Genomic DNA, 20090 nt, shown 5'->3' on the forward strand with positions numbered 1-20090 from the left:
TGTAAGTTCATCAGTTAGGTTTGACAATTATGACTATCATCTTAGATCTGATTTTTTTAATGTTTTTTTTTTTTTTTTTTTTTTATGGGCCGTGACTTTTTTCTATTTCTTTGCAGTTTCTCAGGAATCAGTCTAAAGAGGTTACATATTGAGTTTACTAATTCATTTTCTGAGCTATTATATCAACTTATATTGGTTTCATCACTTCAGTAAAAGCAAAGTGTGCTTGCTTCCGAAACTGTGGTATTTGCAGTGTGCTTTTACAGCAAATGAAACTGAAGTGAACGTTTTTGGATAGGAGTCGTAGAGAAAACTGCATCTTTAAGGAAGGGCACTTTGTAAAATGCCACAGAGGTAATCAGACTTTAAGTCACACTGAACAGCGCTGGCAGTCCAAATGAAGGATCACATAATTAAAGAAATGTATAGTGTTAGCAGAAGAAACAGCACTAGACTGGTGGATGATTGGACCTGCATTACAGCAGGAAGATGGACTAGCATGATGGATGTCACAATAATCTCTGGTTAGTACAAACAAGGAATGAGGAATGACACAGAAGGGAGTAAAAACACCAGGATCGTGATAGGCTGTATCAGCCACAAACCCCAAAACTTAGATGTGACCTTCAAAAAGTAAATGCTAAAGAGGAGGGCTGCAAAGCTTGAACCCTGGCGTACACCACTAGTGATATTTCTTTTGGAGGGGGCATATAAGCCCACCAACATTTCCTGAGTTCTATTTGTGATGCAGTTTGCTGTCTAATGAGTTACATGGGGATTGTAAAATAGACAGCCATTACTGGATTTTTGTATTTGGATTCAGCTGCGTTCTTGGCATTAGTTTTATTTTTGGAAGTAATGGTTGTATTTGCTTTGCTATGCCAGGAGACTTATTAGGTTGAAGCATTCATACAGTTGGATATCAGGCTGGCTCAGAGGGTAAGAAACCCAGTAATCACTTACCTGGATAGGTGATATAATAGGATGATTACTCCCCTTCTTGCCTAGTGGGAGGGGCTGCTGGATGCACAACTCTACAAACCATGCAGGAACACACTTCATATTGTTGTCAAAGCAGATTTTCAGCAACCATCAGCCTCTGCAGTTTCACCTGGACTTCAGGGCAGACACCTCTAGACCACTTACCCCCCAAAGAAGTGGCCATGGAGGCTAACAGTGGCTCCTTTAGGTCACCTGCAGCATGGCAGTCATTATTCTCCTGCTATGAGGCATACCTGTTGACTACAGGAGACCCAGTACCAGAAACATCAGCAGTCAGAGCCCACGGTTATTGCGGCCTCATCCCCCTGCTCTTCCTCAACTGCACCTGCAGAATTTATTTATATTTATATATTTTTATTCGCCTTTGTTAACTGGGAAAGTCTAACTAGGCAAAAATAAACCATTTTTAGCATAAAAAGCCAAACCCAAAAGTAACAAGAGATTACTGATTGACAGAAATTAGTTTTACAAGCTTCTATATGTTAAAGTACAAATGCAGCATAGATTATATACAATCCATCACAGAAGTGCAGTGCAGTGCAATGGGTTGCAGCAATCTTTCAGTGCAACATAATTTGTAAAATACATGTAAAATCAGATTATTTACAATCTCCGAATGATCTGCAGGAACAATAATAGTTTTACTGGACCAACCATCACCACCTCTTACAAGCAAACACCCCCACCTCAACCCCCTCGACAATTCCCCATATCCACAGTCCATCTCCTAAATCTCCAACTATTCTCTCTCTAAATATCCAAAGCATTGTTAACAAAACTACAGACTTGCATTCATGGATTTACCCCAACTCCCCCCTCATCTTAACCCTCTCATAAACCTGGATAAAACCTCACAGCTCTAACTCAGAAATCCTTCCCCCAGGCTACAATATCTTCCATGCAGACAGAGAAAATAAAAGAGGTGGAGGTGTTGCTATCCTCCACCCCAACCAACTTACTCTCTCTCCACTCACACTTTCCATACATAGCTTTGCTCCTGCTGAAATACTAATTGTAAACTGTCACCTTAACCCCTATAAAAAAATTGCCATTGTATCCATCAACATCCCTATCATAGGTTCATAAGTTCATAGGTTGGTACTAGGCTATTGGCCCTAAGGCCTATGCAAGTCTAGCCATAACAATTCCCTGGAAATTTTTTCCCACAATATTTACTTCTCTGGGCCCCTGTATAGCAGGGCGACTGACATGATCCCCGGGTGAATTTCCTATCTCCCATCCAATCATCAAGGTTCCTTTTGAAGAGGGCCAATGAGGCGCTCTGCTTGACATGTATGGGCAGTCTATTCCAGAGTGTGGGGAGTCTCTGGGTCAGGAACCTATCCCTCCAGCATGTTTTGTTCATTATGATGATAAGGTTTAGATCCCTGAAGTGCGTGGCTCTGAGGGATTGGGATTTCTTTAAGTGGAGCATGCCCAACAGCTCAGGGTTTGACATGGCCTTGTACATTAAGCAGAGATCGCCTGTGAGTAGACGATATGCCACAGAGTATAGCTGGAGTTTTTTTAGACGGTCAGCATATGGCATCTGTTTTAGGCCTATCATTCTTTTAGTGAGGTATTTCTGTGGCCTTTCCAGCTGTTGCAGATGTATTGTGAGGTACATACCAAATGGGGCATTATACTCTATAATGGGTCTAATGAGGGATGAGTACAGTGGGACAATGACCTCCTTTTTTCTGGATGAAATGCCCTTAGTGATGAGGTGTGCCACGTAGAAGGATTTCCTGACTGTTGTGGCGATGTGGTTATCGAAAGTGAGACCACTGTCCACTTGTGTCCCTAAGTCTCTCATCACACTTTCGATGTTTAATGTTCTGCCACCTATGTGGTAGTTCATGGGTACATGTTTTTTTCCAAAGGGGATAACTATACATTTCTTGGCATTAAGCTTGAGCCCATGGCTCTGGCACCAGGCATCTGTTTCTGTAAGGCCCTTTTGTAGAATATCCACATAATTTGGGGATTCAATAATGGCTCCCAGTTTGCAATCATCTGCAAACTTTGTTAGCCAGAGACCCTTAGTGTTGGCCTGTACTTCAGAGAAGTAGATGCCAAACAAGAGTGGTCCCAGGACTGAACCCTGAGGTACTCCACTTGTCACTTGTCTGGAGCTGGATTTGGAGTCAGCTACTTTTACAGTGTGGGTTCTGTCGGTAAGCCAGTTGGCAGCCCATCAAGTGATGTAGGGATTTATGCCCAGCTTAGTAAGTTTATCTATGATTCCAGAGTGGGGGATGGTGTTGAAGGCCTTATCAAGGTCCAGATAGGCTGTGTGGACTGCTTTACCCTCATCCACAGCTCTAGAGACCGATTCAAAGAAGTTAATCAGATTCAGGAGACAAGATCGGCCCTTCACAAACCAAAACTGGGTGGGGTCCAGTGTCTGGAGGTTGCCAATGTCTTTGTTTATAAGTTCCATGATAATGCGTTCCAGGCCTTTGCAGATCAGGCTTTTCAGACTGATGGGATGGTAGTTCCCAGGATACAAGGCGGATCCTCCCTTGTGGCGCGGGATAACTGTAGCTGTGTGCCACTCAGTGGGCACGAAGCCTGAGGTGAGGCTATGATTAAACATGACACTTAGGTGGGGTGCCAGTTCATCTTGTAGTTCATGTAGTACACAGCCTGGGATGTCATCTGGTCCCATGGGTGCTGTATTCTTAGCTTTGGAGAGTGCTGTTTCTACCTGTGTGGCTGTGAGTATTGGAATTTGGCAATGTTTTGGTATTGAGATGGGCCCTTTAGGGGGTGAGAGTGGTGTGAAGTTGGCACTAAATTGATCTGCCAGGATATTGGCAATATCCTTGGGATCAGTATATTTAATGCCATTCTGTTGTAGCTCAGAGCAGATCTGAGCATTGCCATTTAGATTCTTGACATAACTATAGAATGCCTTGTGGCTGTCTTTGGAATCTTTGGCAATTTTTTTTTCGTAACTAGCTTTTGAGGATTTTATGAGGGATCTCAGTTTCTTACTGAGGCTGGTGAGGGAGATTTTTGCATCCTGGGATTTTCCTCTTTTTTGCAACAGTTTCTTTCTTCTGTTGTATAGTTTGTTTATAGCAGGGGACCACCAGATTGGCTTCCTTTTTTTGGAGAAGAGCATCTTGGTTCTATTTGGGATGGCACGATTCATGCACGAGTGGATGTGCTCGTACAGTACCTTAGTGTAGGATTCTGCATTCGAACTTCCAGATCCCATCTGCATGGCTGTTGTGAAGTTTGTCACTTCTGACTTCAGAAGCATGAAGTTGGCTTTGAAGAAGTTTTTTAAGGAGGTTTCCTTACTGGGGGGTGGGGGTGGGATGGGGATGTCAAGGGTGATTTGCTTATGGTCAGACCTGACCAATGAGGGGGTGACCACTGGTGTGGAGCATCTATCTCCCATGTTGGTAATGACCAGGTCTAGGATATTGGACCCCTGGTGGGATAATGGATTAGTTGATCGAGGGCTTTGGAATTTATGAATTCCAAGAACCGTTGGGAAAAGGAGTTGGTATCTGAGCAGTTTTCCCAATTAATGGCAGGGTAGTTGAAATCACCCAGTATTAGGGTGTTTGGTTGTATCTTAATATTTTCCAGTATGTTTAGGAAGGTGTAGTGAGAATCTTGGGGTATGGTGGGGGATCTGTAGCAAGCTACAATTTGGATTGCAGTCTTACCTAGTGGTAGTTGCACCTGGAGAATTTCAGATGCATTGTGTTGGGCAACTAGCCTAGACGTGGGAATATCCTTGGTGAATATGGACACTCCTCCACCTTTAGTGTTTCGGTCTTGGTTTTGTGGCTGAAAAGTGTGGTAAGAATTGTAGCCTGGTATTGTAGGGGTGCTCTCTGGAGCCTTGAACCAGGTCTCAGTCACTGCACAGATATCGATGTTCTCCATTTTTAGGAGTACCTTGAGAGAGTGCATTTTGAGGTTTAGACTTCTAGCATTGAGTAGCATTACCTTCAGATTTTGCATGCTTGTATCTGTTACGGTGGTGGTTTTATCCTTAGAACCTTGCCTAAAAAAGGCACTATAGGGTTGGCAAGAGCTTTAGCCAGTAACCTGAATCCCAGGGGTGACAGGTGCAGACCATCTCTGGCAAAGCATCGTGGTTTGTCGCTCATGTCTTCCCAGGCAGACAAATACTGGATCATCTTTGAATGACACCAGAAGCTTAGCCAATTGTTCATAGGTTCATAGGTTCATACTAGGCTATCTGCCCTAGGGCATTTATAAGCCCAGCCAGAGTGTGTTTGGCTTTCGCCACCCATTTTAAATTAATTTTGCTATGCCCTTTTTCGAGGTTAGTATACTGTGCCTCTGTCTAACAGTGACACAGAAGTGATACCCAGGGTAAACCTACGATTCCCCCATCCACTCATCAAGATTCATCTTGAAGAGAGTCAATGAGGGACTCTGCCTAACCTGGACTGAGATTTTATTCCAGAGTGAAGGGAGCCTGTAGATTATGAATCTGTCCCTCCAGTATGTCCTCTTTATTTCAATGCTGAGGTTCAAGTCTCCGATGGGATTTGGATTTTCTGAGGTGCAGCATGTCCATTCATTCCGGGTTGGACATGGCTTTATACGTCAGGCACAGATCGCCTCTGAGCAGGCGGTATGCCACTGAGTAGAGCTGGAGTTTCTTTAACCGGGCAGCATATGGCATTTGTTTGAGGCCTTTGATCCTCTTGGTGAGGTACTTTTGGGTTCATTCCAGTTGCTGCAGGTGTCTGGTAAGGTACATCCCAAAAGGGGCATTGTACTCAACTATGGGCCTGATGAGGGATGAGTAAAGAGGCACGATGACCTCCCCTGATCTAGATGTGAATCCCTTCATGATTAGGTGGGCTATATAAAATGTTTTTCTAACCACTTTGGCAACGTGGTTGTCAAATGAGAGATTGCTATCAACTTGGGTCCCCAGGTCCCTAATTACTTCTTCCGTATTTAATGGATTACCACCTATGTGGTAATTTGTGGGCACTTTGTTTTTTGCCAAAGGGGATGACTATCCACTTTTTGGCGTTTAGCTTGAGGCCATGGCTCTGGCACCAGTTGTCTGTTTCTATGAGGCCCTTTTGGAGGATGCTTGTGTCGGCTGGACAGTCGATTATGGTGCCCAGTTTGCAGTCATCTGTGAACTTGATCAGCCACAGTCCTTCTGTGTTGGCCTGTACCTTCGAGAAATATATACCGAACAAGAGAGGTCCCAGGACTGAGCCTTGTGGGATGCTGCTTGTAACTGGTTTGGAGTCTGACATGGCTCCAGCAATTCTAACCATGTGGGTTCTGTCCTTGAGCCAGTTTGCAACCCATCTAGTGACATAGGGGTTTATATTTAAGCTGGCAAGCTTATCTATAATGCCAGGGTGGGGTATTGTATCGAAGGCTTTTGCGAGGTCCAGGTAGGCTGTGTGGACCACCATCCCCTCGTCAATGGCCTTGGTGACTGTTTCAAGAAATCGACCAGGTTTAAGGGGCAGGATCTTCCCTTAATAAAGCCAAACTGGGTAGGATACAGTGTCTGTAGGTCCCCAATATCTTTATTTATGAGGTCCATGATGATCCTTTCCATAGCTTTGCAGACCAAGCTAGTCAGGCTTATGGGGCAATAGTTTCCAGGATCCGTTGAGGCTCCACCGTTGTGGAGAGGGACCACTGTTGCTGTACGCCACTCTTTGGGTACATATCCTGTGGTAAGGCTGAGATTGAACAGTAGTTTTATGTTTGGGTTTAGCTCTTCTTGGAGTTCATGTAGGACGCAGCCCGGGACACCGTCTGGTCCCATTGATGCTGTGTTTTTTTGCTTTGGAGAGGACGGCTCTTACCTGAGCATCTAAGATATCAGGGGGGCAGCACTCTGCTGGGATAGATATTTGCCCTTTTGGTGGGGGGAGGGGAGAAGTTTGCATTGAACCTGTCAGCTAGGATGTTGGCAATGTCTGTGGGTTCGGTGCATTTTTTGTCATTTTGGACTAATTCGGAGCATATCTGGGAATTCCCACCCAGGTTCCTAACATAACCAAAGAAAGCCTTGTGATTATCCTTAGTGTCCTGTGCAATTTTTCTCTTGAAGCTGGCCTTAGACGATTTTATGAGTGCCCGTAGTTTTTTGCTAACACTGATCAGAGATGCCTTCCCTTTTTGGGATTTTGCTCTATCATGTAGTAGCTTCCTCCTTCTATTGTATAGTTTGTTTATGGCTGGGGTCCACCAGACAGGACATCTGCCTTTGGAGGATTGGGTCTTGGTTTTATTTGGGATTGCATGATCCATGTATTCCTGAAGGTGCTCATAGAATGCGTTTATAAAGGATTCTGTGGTCTGGGCCATATTTTCCACAGGCCCAGGGGCTTTGAAGGATTCCACCTCGGTTTTGAGGAGTGTGAAATTTGCTTTAGAGAAGTTTTTCACTGTGGTTTTCTAAGCAGGGGGTGGGGTCGGGATATGAATATCCAGTGAGATTAGTTTATGGTCTGATCTTACTAGTGAGGGATACACTTCTGGTCTGGAGCATAGAGTCCACATGTTGGTGATGATCAGGTCCAGTATGTTTTCCCCTCTTGTGGGAGTGGTAACAAGTTGTTCCATAATATTTGAGTTTATAAATTCTAGGAACCTTTGAGCTAGGGTGTTGGAGCTAGAGTAATGCTCCCAGTCTATGTTTGGGTAGTTGACGTCACCCAATATAATGGTGTTTGGAGAGACCTTCATATTTTTCAGTGTTCTCAGGAAGGCCGAGTGGGGTTCCTGGGTTTGGGAGGGTGGTCTGTAGCAGGCTATATACTGGAAGGCAGTTTTACCCACTGTTAGTTGCACATGGATAGTCTCTGATGCTTCGTGCTGTGCCACCAACCTGGAGGTGTGGGTATCTTTGACAAATATTGATACTCCCCCTCCTTTTCTGGTTCGGTCCAAGTTTTGGGGCTGAAAAACATGGTATGAGGTATAACCTGGTAGTGCTGGGGTGCTCTCGGGAGCCTTGAACCAGGTTTCTGTTACTGCACAGATATCGATGTTCTCCAAGCTAAGGAGAGTTTCGAGTGCATGCATCTTGATGTTTAGACTTCTGGCGTTGAGTAGCATTACTCTTAGTTTCTTATCCCTTGTGATACCTATGGAGGTGGGTTTGTCTTTTGAGCCTTGCCTAAAAAAGGCACTATGGGGGTAGCAAGAGCCTTTGCCAATATCCGAAAGCCCAGGGGTGACAGGTGCAAGCCGATCCTAGCGAAGCATCATGGCTTGTCGAGCATGTCATCCCAGGCTGACAGGCATTGGATCCCCTTTGAATGACACCAATACTTAAGCCAATTGTTGAAATTAATCATCTTGTCTTCATATTATGGCATCATTCTTGGTGAGGGTAAGATGCTACTCAAGGTCAGGGTCATACCAGCCTGGGCTACATGCTCAGAGAGCTCCTCTATGTCTCTTTTCATGTAGTCCAGGGAGGTACATCTCAGGTCATTCACACCAGCATGGACAATGACTGAGTCATATTTGTACTTGCCTTGGAGTGACCTGAGTGCTTGTGTTATGTGGCAGATCCTAGCGCCTGACAGGCAGCTCATCGTGACCTTCTCCTTGTTCAGCTTGGTGAGCGGGATGTCAGTGTGCCTGACGATAGAGTCACCTATTACAAGTGTATCAGGTGTGTTGTTTAGCCTTAAGGGCTGTGACTGTTCGGCACACTGGCTTTGTGAGCTATGTGTTGCACGTGTTTTGTTTTGGGGTAACGGTTGCTTGGGTGTCTGTTTGGAGGTCTCTGCTGCTTAGGCAGATTTTTATTTAGAGCCTCCGAGTATGTTTTTGTGTGTTTATGTGTTTGGTTTGCTGTCGTGGTAGGTCTATGTGAGACTGGAATTGTAGTGAGTGTGGTTTTCTTCTCCTCCTGACTGGTTACACCAGTACTGAGTTGAGAGAGCTTAGCCTCCAGTTTGGCTATATGGTTGCATCTCTCACATGTGTTGGAATTTGTTGGGAGGAGGAGAGGGTTGTCTGTGTACATGAGGCAGTTGTAACATTGCCTCAAGATTCCCAGATTCACCAGCTGGACCGGAGAGGAGATTGACAACAGACCTTTAAACATGCTAGAATAGTACTGGGAATCATTTATAATTGAAAAAAAGGGCCAATGGGGAGCAAGGTACTCAAGGGGAGTTTGTGAGGGTGTAGTGCTTTTAATTTTTTAGTGCTGACTTATATAATTGCTTTAGTGAGCAAGTGCCAGGTAACTTAAATGCAATGTGTTACAGGGTAACTTAAATGCAAAATGACACAGTAACTTTCTTTCAAATGAAACAAGGAAATAAGTACAGTAAGCAATGCAGATATTACTAGGGATCCACAGAAGCGCTGAAAAGCTGCATTTTAGGTGGAATTAGCATTTCAGGGAAATAACAAGCAAACAAGCATACAAACAAAGCTAGATTCAGCAGGCCTAGATCTAGTCTATGCTACAGCAAACAAGGTGTACCAATTTCAGTAGAAACAGTTAAAATATGCAGGCACTATAAGCCTTTAACCAGAAATTCCCAGCTCAGAAGGGCAGAGTCCAGCCTCTCCTCCCACAAGAGTGCAGACCACAAACCTTCTTAATGTAAAATAACTGGCCTGAAGCCCAATTGCTTAAACCAGAACTAATACACTTTTAGAATAACAGACACTGAGCCCTCAATCAGTCAGTCATTGTCCTTATACTGTGAAGACAATCATTTTGTCCTTATACTGTGGTATCATTCTGGGCGAAGGCAGGATGCTACTCAGGGCTAGGGTCATATCTGCCTGGGTCACATGATCCAGGAGCTCTTCCATGTCTCTTTTCATGTAGTCCAGGGAGGTACGTCTCAAGTCATTTACTCCAGCATGGACAATGACAGAGTCGTATTTGTACTTGTGGAGTGACTTGAGTGCATGCGTTATGTGGCGGAGCCTGGCACCCGACAGGCAGCTGACTGTAATTTTCTCCTTGTTCAGCCTGGTGAGTGGGACATCAGTGTGCCTGACTATATAGTCACCTATGACTAAAGTGTTGGGTACATAGTCTTGCCTTAGGGGCTGTTGTTGGGTGGCACACTGGTGTTGTGAGCTATGTGTCATTTTGGTTGTGACTGGTGTTTGTTTGCGTTTTGGCTTTGGAGGTCCTTGTTGCTTGGGCAGGTTAATGTTAAGGGCCTCCGCATATGTGGGGTTTAGTGTTGCTATGTGTGGGAGTTGATGGTGTGGGTTTTGAAGGGCTATGAGTTGCTAGAAGTGTAATGCAGGTGTTAGCCTTCTCCTCTTGACTGTCTAGCACAGTCTTGACCGGAGAGAGCTTTGCTTCCAGTTTGGTTATGTAAGTGCATCTCTCGCAGGTTGTAGTGTTGGGTGGTAGGAGGAGAGGATTGTCTGTGTACATGAGGCAGTTGCCGCATTGTCCCAGTATGCCCAGATTCACCAGGTGGACAGGAGAAATCACCAGAAGCTGACCCTTGGACATGCCTGTTTTGGTGCTTTTTTGTAAGGTTTAAGAGCTGTTTTCCTTTACCTTTTCAAGGTACTTTGCAATTGTAGGCTGTTAAGTGCCTATGATTAATTTCTCCTTATTGACAAGGAGAGCTGAGTGCTTGTATCAGTTTCAGGCTTCCTAGTGTTTTCCAGCAGGTTCTAGAGCAAGTGCTAGTCACAGGGGTTCAGATTTTAGTGCTACTACTGAGAAACCAGCTAGTTTTAAGGGAAAATTTGAAGAGCAGACTTTCTGGCACCTGGAATAGTTTAACTGTGGTCTCATAGTGCTGCACGATGCGAAAAATGTGCAAACACATGCATTTTTAAGCCAGAAAGTTGAAAGGATAGAAACCAGCCCAAAAAGGCTAATAAAATTACAATTTCAGAGCTGGAAACCACCCCTCTAGCGTTAGATAGGCAGTACAATGCTCACCAGTCTCACTGGTAGGCAGTAGGACTTCCCTCTACCACAGCAAGGTCTGGATAGATCTGAGCACAGAAATTAAAGTCCTGAGACAAGCAAGGCCTGGGATATGGCCTGGTAGAAAAGGTGGGAAACGAGCAAGCAAGATAGTATATATTTGTTTTTGTTGTAACAGGCTAAACAATGCAATAATACAGTAAATAAACACAGAAAAGGTTAACACAGTTGAGTGTGTAGTCCTAAACAGTAAATGCAATTAAAACTCTACAAAATTAGCAATTTAAAACTTTTTAAATGAAACAAGGCAAGTGCACAACTGGAAAACGATTTAAGAGGCAGTAATACAGCAGAATAAGTAGCTAGTCTACATATACAGAGAAGTCTATATATACAGAAAAGCAGCTAAAACACACAAACACTTCAGATGCAGTGCAACCTAGAGCACTTGAGTTGTAGCAATATTAAGGCAATTACAGTTATAATAAATGCTCTAAAATATACTCTGTTTCCAAAATGTTTGAGAAGCACAGTCAGAACATAAGGAAATTCAGGCAAAAAAAATTTTTTTTTTGAAAGGGAAAAAGGAAAAACAGAAGGCCTTATCAAATGTTCTCCCGGTATTAGGTAGAATGAGCTAATGACCACAAGCATCGCTTGCGGTCATTAGCTCAACTCAAATGCTATGGTACAACTTGTTGCCACTCCCACAAGAGGGGAAAACATACTGGACTGATAATCACCAACATGGGGACTCTGTGCTCCAGACCAGAAGTGTATCCCTCACTGGTAAGATCAGACCATAAACTAATCTCACTAGATATTCACATCCCAACCCCAGCCCCTGCCCAGAAAACCACAGTGAAAAACTTCTCTAAAGCAAATTTCACACTCCTCAAAACCAAGGTGGAATCCTTCAAAGCCCCTGGGCCTGTGGAAAATACGGCCCAGACCACAGAATCCTTTATAAACGCATTCTATGAACACCTTCAGGAATGCATGGATCATGCAATCCCAAATAAAACCAAGACCCAATCCTCCAAAGTTAGGCGTCCTGTCTGGTGGACCACAGCCATAAACAAACTATACAATAGAAGGAGGAAGCTACTACATGATAGAGCAAAATCCCAAAAAGGGAAGACATCTCTGATCAGTATTAGCAAAAAAACTACGGGCACTCATAAAATCGTCTAAGGCCAGCTTTGAGAGAAAAATTTCACAGGACACTAAGGATAATCACAAGGCTTTCTTTAGTTATGTTAGGAACCTGGGTGGGAATTCCCAGTATGCTCAGAATTAGTCCAAAATGACAAAAAATACACCAAACCCACAGACATTGCCAACATCCTAGCTGACAGGTTCAGTGCAAACTTCTCCCCCCCTTCCCCACCAAAAGGGCAAATATCTATCCCAGCAGAGTGCTGCCCCCCTGACATCTCAGATGCTCAGGTAAGAGCCGCCCTCTCCAAAGCAAAAAACACAGCATCAATGGGACCAGATGGTGTCCTGGGCTGCATCATACATGAACTCCAAGAAGAACTAAACCCAAACATAAAACTACTGTTCAGTCTCAGCCTTACTACAGGATATGTATCCAAAGAGTGGCGTACAGCAACAGTGGTCCCTCTCCACAAAGGTGGTGCCTCAACGGATCCTGGAAACTATTGCCCCATAAGCCTGATTAGCTTGGTCTGCAAAGCTATGGAAAGGATCATCATGGACCTCATAAATAAAGATATTGGGGACCTACAGACACTGGATCCTACCCAGTTCGGCTTTGTTAAGGGCAGATCCTGCCTCTTAAACCTCTTAAACCTGGTTGATTTCTTTGAAACAGTCACCAAAGCCATTGACGAGGGGAAGGTGGTCCACACAGCCTACCTGGATCTTGCAAAAGCCTTCGATACAATACCCCACTCAGGCATTATAGATAAGCTCACCAGCTTAAATATAAACCCCTATGTCACTAGATGGGTTGCAAACTGGCTCAAGGACAGAACCCACATGGTTAGAATTTCTGGAGCCATGTCATACTCCAAACCAGTTACAAGTGGCATCCCACAAGGCTCAGTCCTGGGACCTCCCTTGTTCAGTATATATTTCTCGGAGGAACAGGCTAACCCCCTGAAGGACTGTGGCTGACCAAGTTTGCAGATGACTGCAAACTGGGCGCCATAATCGACTCTCCAGCCGACACAAGCATCCTACAAAAGGGCCTCATAGAAACAGACAACTGGTGCCAGAGCCATGGCCTCAAGCTAAACGCCAAAAAGTGTATAGTCATCCCCTTTGGCAAAAACAAAGTGCCCACAAATTACCACATAGGTGGCAATCCATTAAGAATGGAAGAAGTAATTAGGGACCTGGGGACCCAAATTGATAGCAACCTCTCATTTGACAACCACGTGGCCAAAGTGGTTAGAAAAACATTTTATATAGCCCACCTAATCATGAAGGGATTCACATCTAGACAGGGGAGGTCATCGTGCCTCTTTACTCATCCCTCATCAGGCCCATAATTGAGTACAATGCCCCTTTTGGGATGTACCTTACCAGACACCTGCAGCAACTGGAAAGACCCCAAAAGTACCTTGCCAGGAGGATCAAAGGGCTCAAACAGATGCCATATGCTGCCCGGTTAAAGAAAACCCCAGCTCTACTCAGTGGCATACCGCCTGCTCAGAGGCGATCTGTGCCTGATGTATAAAGCCATGTCCAACCCGGAATTAATGGACATGCTGCACCTCAGAAATTCCAAATCCCATCGAGCTATGCGCTCGAGAGACTTGAACCTCAGCACTGAAATAAATAGGACATGCTGGAGGGACAGATTCATAACCCACAGACTCCCTTCACTCTGAAATAAAATCCCAGTCCAGGTTAGGCAGAGTCCCTCATTGACTCTCTTCAAGAGGAATCTTGATGAGTGGATGGGAGATAGTAGGTTTACCCCGGGTATCACTTCTGTGTCACTGTTAGACAGAGGCACAGTATACTAACCTCGAAAAAGGGCATAGCAAAATTCATTTAAAATGGGTGGCAAAAGCCAAACACACTCTGGCTAGGCTTATAAATGCCCTAGGGCAGATAGCCTAGTATGAACCTATGAACCTATGACACTAGACTGGGAGGAGTGTCCCAGATCAGATCTACAGTAGGGGTGGGCAACTGCAAAGCCAGCAAGTATAACACAAGACATCAACAGGGAGAGTGGGTGGGGACACTAAAGCTATTAGCCTAAAAAGCACTAGAGAAAGCCACAAAATGAAAGTTTTTAAACAGATAAAGATTTGTAAAGATACAGAATGCTTTTAACTGCAAACAAATCAGTTACCCGTGCAGATTACAATAAAAGTGCTATATATAAATTGCTAGAAACAATAAACTGTATAAATAATTGACAAAAAACAGGATACTTATATATCTCAGCTAAGAGTTGTAGTCAACACCTTTCATTCACTCTGCTCAGTGTGTATAGACACACTATCCTTGAAAACTTTCTCTCTTGGCTCACCCTAAGCTTTCCTTACAAAACCATTATACTTGGCAACATAAATATAGATCAGACCACTCTTTCTTCCTCATCTCCTACTCATAGTCTCAATCTGTACGGCTTCCACCAACTAATATCTTCCCCTACCAGGTCCAAGAGAAGCTCTACTTCAGGATTTCTAATGGATTGGATCCTTACATCTGACCCTTGTCTCTACCATAACCCTGCGATTCTCCCTAGCTTTCTAAGTGACCATTCCCCTATTTATATCCAGAGAAACTCCCAACACCCTCCCAAAGAACACCTTTACAGAGAATGTCATAATCTGACTCACTTCAATCCAGACAATTTCATCTCCACTTTGTCCAATATAAACTGGTCCTTCCTTAAAACCTCCCCCTTAATGATGCTGTAGCCTCTTTCAATATTCTATTTCTAGATGTACTAAACTCCATGGCACCTTCCAGGAAAATCAGGGTAAAATCAAAATGTGCTCCCTGGTTAACTAAGCAAACATGATTTATCATGCATCAGAGGGATGCTGCCTGGAAAACTTGAGCCAGAAATAAAACTCATCCCTTATTCCAAAACTACAAGGAACTTAGAAACAGGTGTAAAAAACTAGTTATCAGAGACAAAAAACTTTCTTTGCCTCCAACCAAAGTAGCCCATATAGCAGCCATAAAAAATGTTTATCTACCATAAATAAAATCCTCCACCCTGGTAATCCTCCTACCCCCAACACGTTCCCTCTCAATACTGCCTTAGAGACTGCTGCTTTTTTAAATAATTACTTTATTGAAACAATCCAAAAACTAACTCCAAATAGTTCTACTGTATCATCTCTTTAAATCCCAGTCCTCCTTCCTCCAGTACATTCTCCCTACAACCAGTTCCCATTGTCTTCATCAAATCCCAACTAAATAAACTTAAGCCTTGCTCTCCCTCTGTTGACAATCTACCTTCCTACTTTCTTAAAATTGCTGCCGATGCTATCACTTACCCTGCCTCTATCCTTATTAATCATTCTATTACTGAATCTCTTGTCCCAGATGTATGGAAATCCTTCTACACAATCCCTCTTCACAAAGGAGGAACCTCCACTGACCCCTCCAACTATTGTCCCATTGCTATACTATCCCCCCTTTCCAAAATTCTAGAAAAGTGTGTCCACACTCTGCTACTTAAACACCTGCTAGATAATAACCTTCTTACTCCCACCCAACATGGCTTCAGACCCCACCACAGTACATCAACAGCTCTACTCTAGCTCTACTCTCATTCACCCAAACAGTAGCAGAAGCCCATGACAACAGCCTACTAGTTTCCTCTTTATTCCTCAACCTCTCCAAAGCATTTGATACTGTCTCTCATTCTAAACTGATAACTAAACTCTCTGACCTTCATCTCTCCACCCCCTCTTTAAGCTACTTATCTAATAGAAAACTATCTATACGCTGGAAAACTGTCACCTCCACATTTCTTCCTGTTAGCACCGGTGTCCCCCAAGACTTTATATTGGGTCCTCTCTTGTTCATTATTTTTACTAACAGTTTATGCACTGCTACCAGCCTCTCCACACTCTTACAATATGCCGATGACTTGTCCCTTATTACCACTGCCCACAGCATCCCAGAATTCCTTGCTCTTACCCAAGACACTTTTACATCCAAAAAACTAAACTGGAAGATGCAGAAGAACAGTGTAAAATCCACACGATAATAAAAACATTTAATCCACGCTTTCGTAACCAGACTTCTTCAGAATAAAATGAACATTTTCAACATCACATTTAAAAACAGTTTTGAATACCTTTGCACCAATAAACACATCCTTCCACTTAAACAATTATACAATTAATCAATAAAATTTCAAAGCTCAGGAAGTTATTTCCTTATATAGACTCTACGATCTTTCAAAAAACATTTAATGTTAACAGCATCATTTATACCAGGTTTTTTATCTGAATTTAATCTGATTTGCCATAAAGCCTCCTTTTGTTCAAAATATGTTTTGAAATTGCCACTCCTAAAGTCATGACTTCCTTGTTCCAGCATGGAAAACAAAAACTTTTTGTACATAGGACAGATGATGGTATGCTTATAAAAAGCATTTGTCTTGTCATGTTTTCTAATATTGTAATACTGTTCTTTTATTCTGGTGCATAGGGCTCTTGTAGTCATACCAATGTAGAATGCACTACAATATGCACACATACCAATGTATACAACTCCTTTGCTCTTACAGTTAAAATGACCTGGAACTTTCAAAGTATAAGGCAAATGTTCTAAATTAACTAAGGGACCTTCAGAAATGTATCTACATATATTACAGTTCCCACACTTGTACATGCTCCATCTTTTCTGTGTGATGTTAGAGCAATATACAAATTTGTTTCTCTCTCTTTCTAAAATATTTTTAAGTTGTTTTGATTTTTGTATACAAACCTTGGTTGAGTCCCCACTATAGATTGTAAGTCTGTTCTTCTGCATCTTCCAGTTTAGTTTTTTGGTTCTTGTGGTCATCCAATAGTATTTCTACACTTTTACATCCATCGAAACCTGGCTCACTGATAATCAACTAATTCTAAATCCAAAAAAAACTAAGCTTCTACTTTTCTTCTTAAAACACTGGGTACACACAAATCCACTTTTGCTATTACCACCCTCAACAATACCACTATCAGACCAGAACCCCATACTAAATTACTTGGTGTTATAATTGATGATTAATTAAAATTAAATTTCATTATAAATTCTACATACATATCCATCATTGCATAAAAAAAAAAAACACCAGAAACTTGGTCTCCCGTACCATAACCACAAACTGCTTTCACTCTCCACCAAGCCCTCCCTGGCCCTGTATCTCCTATTACTCTGTCTTTTGTATGCAACTCCAGTTTTTACTAACCTTCAGTCTTCACTTTTCTCTAAACTAGAGCAAACATACAATAAAATAGCTAGATTCACCTCTAATCTCCCCTACAAATCCCACCACTGCCTTGCCCTTAAATCATTACAATGGCATGAATTCCCTAAACAATTGTTTCTTTCTCAACTGCATATCATGCACTCAGTTCTTTATAGTCCCACTTCTTGTCCCTCCATCTCTAATATTGTATCTATATAACCCCCGACATCAACTTCATACATCTGTCAAACATCTTCTTGACATTTGCAAACCGTCAAAAAATATTGGTAGGTCCCTATATAAATACTCTGTAGCTCACACCTGGAACTCCCTTCCACTTAAAATAAGAAGTATCCCCTATAAGTTCCATTTCAAAGTACAACTCAAACACTACCTTCTTAAGACCTGGTCCTGCCCTTGCCAAGCTCTGACCTGATCTCTAACTGATTTCTTCCTAAATTCTACTTTTGATTCCTTTAAGTTTTTCTCTGTTATTATCTGCTTTTCTTTCTTGCAGTTCTAACACTCCAATTTACAGTATATCTACAATCAGGTTCTTGTAAATGTTCCTACTCGGGGATTATCCTGCCACTATTGTATTGGATTTTTTAAAACTTATATATAAATATATTGTCTTTGTTGATTTCATTTTATGCAAATGTTTCTTGTTAATATTACTATTGTCATTTTTAGTCTTTGTATTAATTACTGTTTTTTTGGGAATACATTTTAGTGTAGCAAGTAGGAAAAAAAAATCACAACCAACTAACGTACATGCTGGTGACAGTGGATTGATATTAGTATGTGTAATACTATAGTTGTACATTTGCAGTAAAGCATAAGATTGTGTATTACAAATATATACCAGGTTATAATAGTGGTAAAGTATACAAATGAGCAGAACATGTGTAAGAATTTGCTTTTACAGAAAAAATAGAAGCTTTTGAGATTAGTATATGTTTAAAGTGTTAAGTTTGATTTGGAAAGTAGTAATTTCTGGGAAATTATATGGTACTGGCTGACACTTTATTTTCTTGTGGCTGCTATTATTCAAGGTGTTGAGTGTAGTCCAGGTTGTGTCTGAGTTAGACAACGTTTTTTTTTTTTACTGTGCTTTTTAAATTTAAATTTTTTAATCTGTTTTTGAAGTTTTTTTAAAATTTGGTTGTGTTCTAATATTGTAAAAGACAGTTTTAAATATTTTTGATACATTTACAGAATATAATGTTTATCCATGTTTAAAGGTGCATAGATTCAGAGACTAGGCTTTTGATCTGTGAGGATAATCCTTACGTTTCAAAAAGGAGTCACCAGACAACTAACTTTTATTTTATTTCTACTATATTAAATACCATTAGAAACTTAATATATAGAAATCCAACTTATATAAGGCATGGATTTTTCTTTTTCCTATACCATACACTCAAAATATTATTTTTACTTCAAAATTAGGCACAATGATTACATTTAAAGAAAAAAAAATGATATAGTGGTTTCAATTACTGTATAATGAAAAACTACATTCTATTGATTATATCTTAAGTAAATGTGATTTAAGAAAAGATATGTGGTTGGATGTACAATCTTGCAGACAATAGGTAGAAGGTAAAATTAAGTTAATGCAACCATGGGTAATAGATCTTATCCTAAAATTAATTGAATTTTTAATGCCATTAATACAACAAAACACACTTGGAGAGGGTCTCTTATCCAAATTATACAAAATGGTGAGGAAAGAAACAAAAAGTTGCAATGACAATTATTTGAACTATTTTACTCACATTAATAGACCTCCAGATGAAGAGGATAAAAAATAATTTTTAATATCTTCCAAATAGACAACTTCTTCTCTTAGATGGAAACTTTTTACTTGGACATTCTTGCATAGATCTTTCTTCACACCTCATAAAATGTTATTTATTTATTTTTATTTATTTTACATTTGTTTATCAGGATGGTCCAACTGGGCTAGTAGCCCATTTTCAGCAGAGGCCTGGGAGAAAAGCTCCATACACTACAATAGATACAATGAGAATACATATATATGTAAAAGCATGAATAAATTTCAGACATAATTATAACATCTTGATAGAGGTTCACAAATGCAATACAAGCATGACTACAAGAATAGATTACATACTGGCTACATTGTTGCAACTTAAGTTGATATTGACACACATAGCGAGTCGGGGTAAGACATAGGTAAACTGTAAAACATAAACATACACCATATCATTTTGTAGCTGACTCAACTGACTGGTGTATGGGAATCACATTGGTTGGGAGATTGGAAAAAAGAGCTATGGAAAAACAGTAAGTGAGACGTTAGGATGGAGAGGGCATGTCCTGTTTATCCAGGGGTAGTGCTGGAGCATAGCCATTTGTTATGTAGGTGTTCTCTGAGAAGGAGCTTGAGTTTGGACATTACGGTAGTGTTGTGTGTAAGTTGGGGTATAGAGTTCCAGGTTTTTGCTATATGGTTTGAGAACAGAGAGTCTCCGAAACTGTTGTTGGCTTTGGTGACTTTTAACAGTAGATGACCATAAGGTTGGGTTGGTTGAGTAAGGCTGTACAAGGTTTCTAAGGGATGGACAGTTGTCAGATTGGTGTATAATGGTATGGCCAATAGTAAGTTGGTTGAGTGATAACAGATTTGGTAATTCAAGCCATTTTAGATGTTTCAGGGCTGTGCAGTGGTGTGATCTGTTGGGGAGGTTAGTAGCAAATCTAGCTATTTTGAGGTAGCAGGCTTCTAATTTG

At 41.7% G+C, this 20090-nt stretch overlaps 1 protein-coding gene across 2 annotated transcripts in view; it reads left to right on the top strand.

Annotated features, from left to right (window-relative positions):
• KCNQ2 (potassium voltage-gated channel subfamily Q member 2) overlaps window positions 1–20090 on the top strand; it is a 942433-nt gene that overhangs the window by 555373 nt on the left and 366970 nt on the right. The window lies entirely within an intron of this gene.

This window comes from Protopterus annectens, chromosome 12.part0 (assembly GCF_019279795.1).
Source record: "Protopterus annectens isolate FY-2018-M chromosome 12.part0, PAN1.0, whole genome shotgun sequence".
Taxonomy (NCBI): domain Eukaryota; kingdom Metazoa; phylum Chordata; order Ceratodontiformes; family Protopteridae; genus Protopterus; species Protopterus annectens.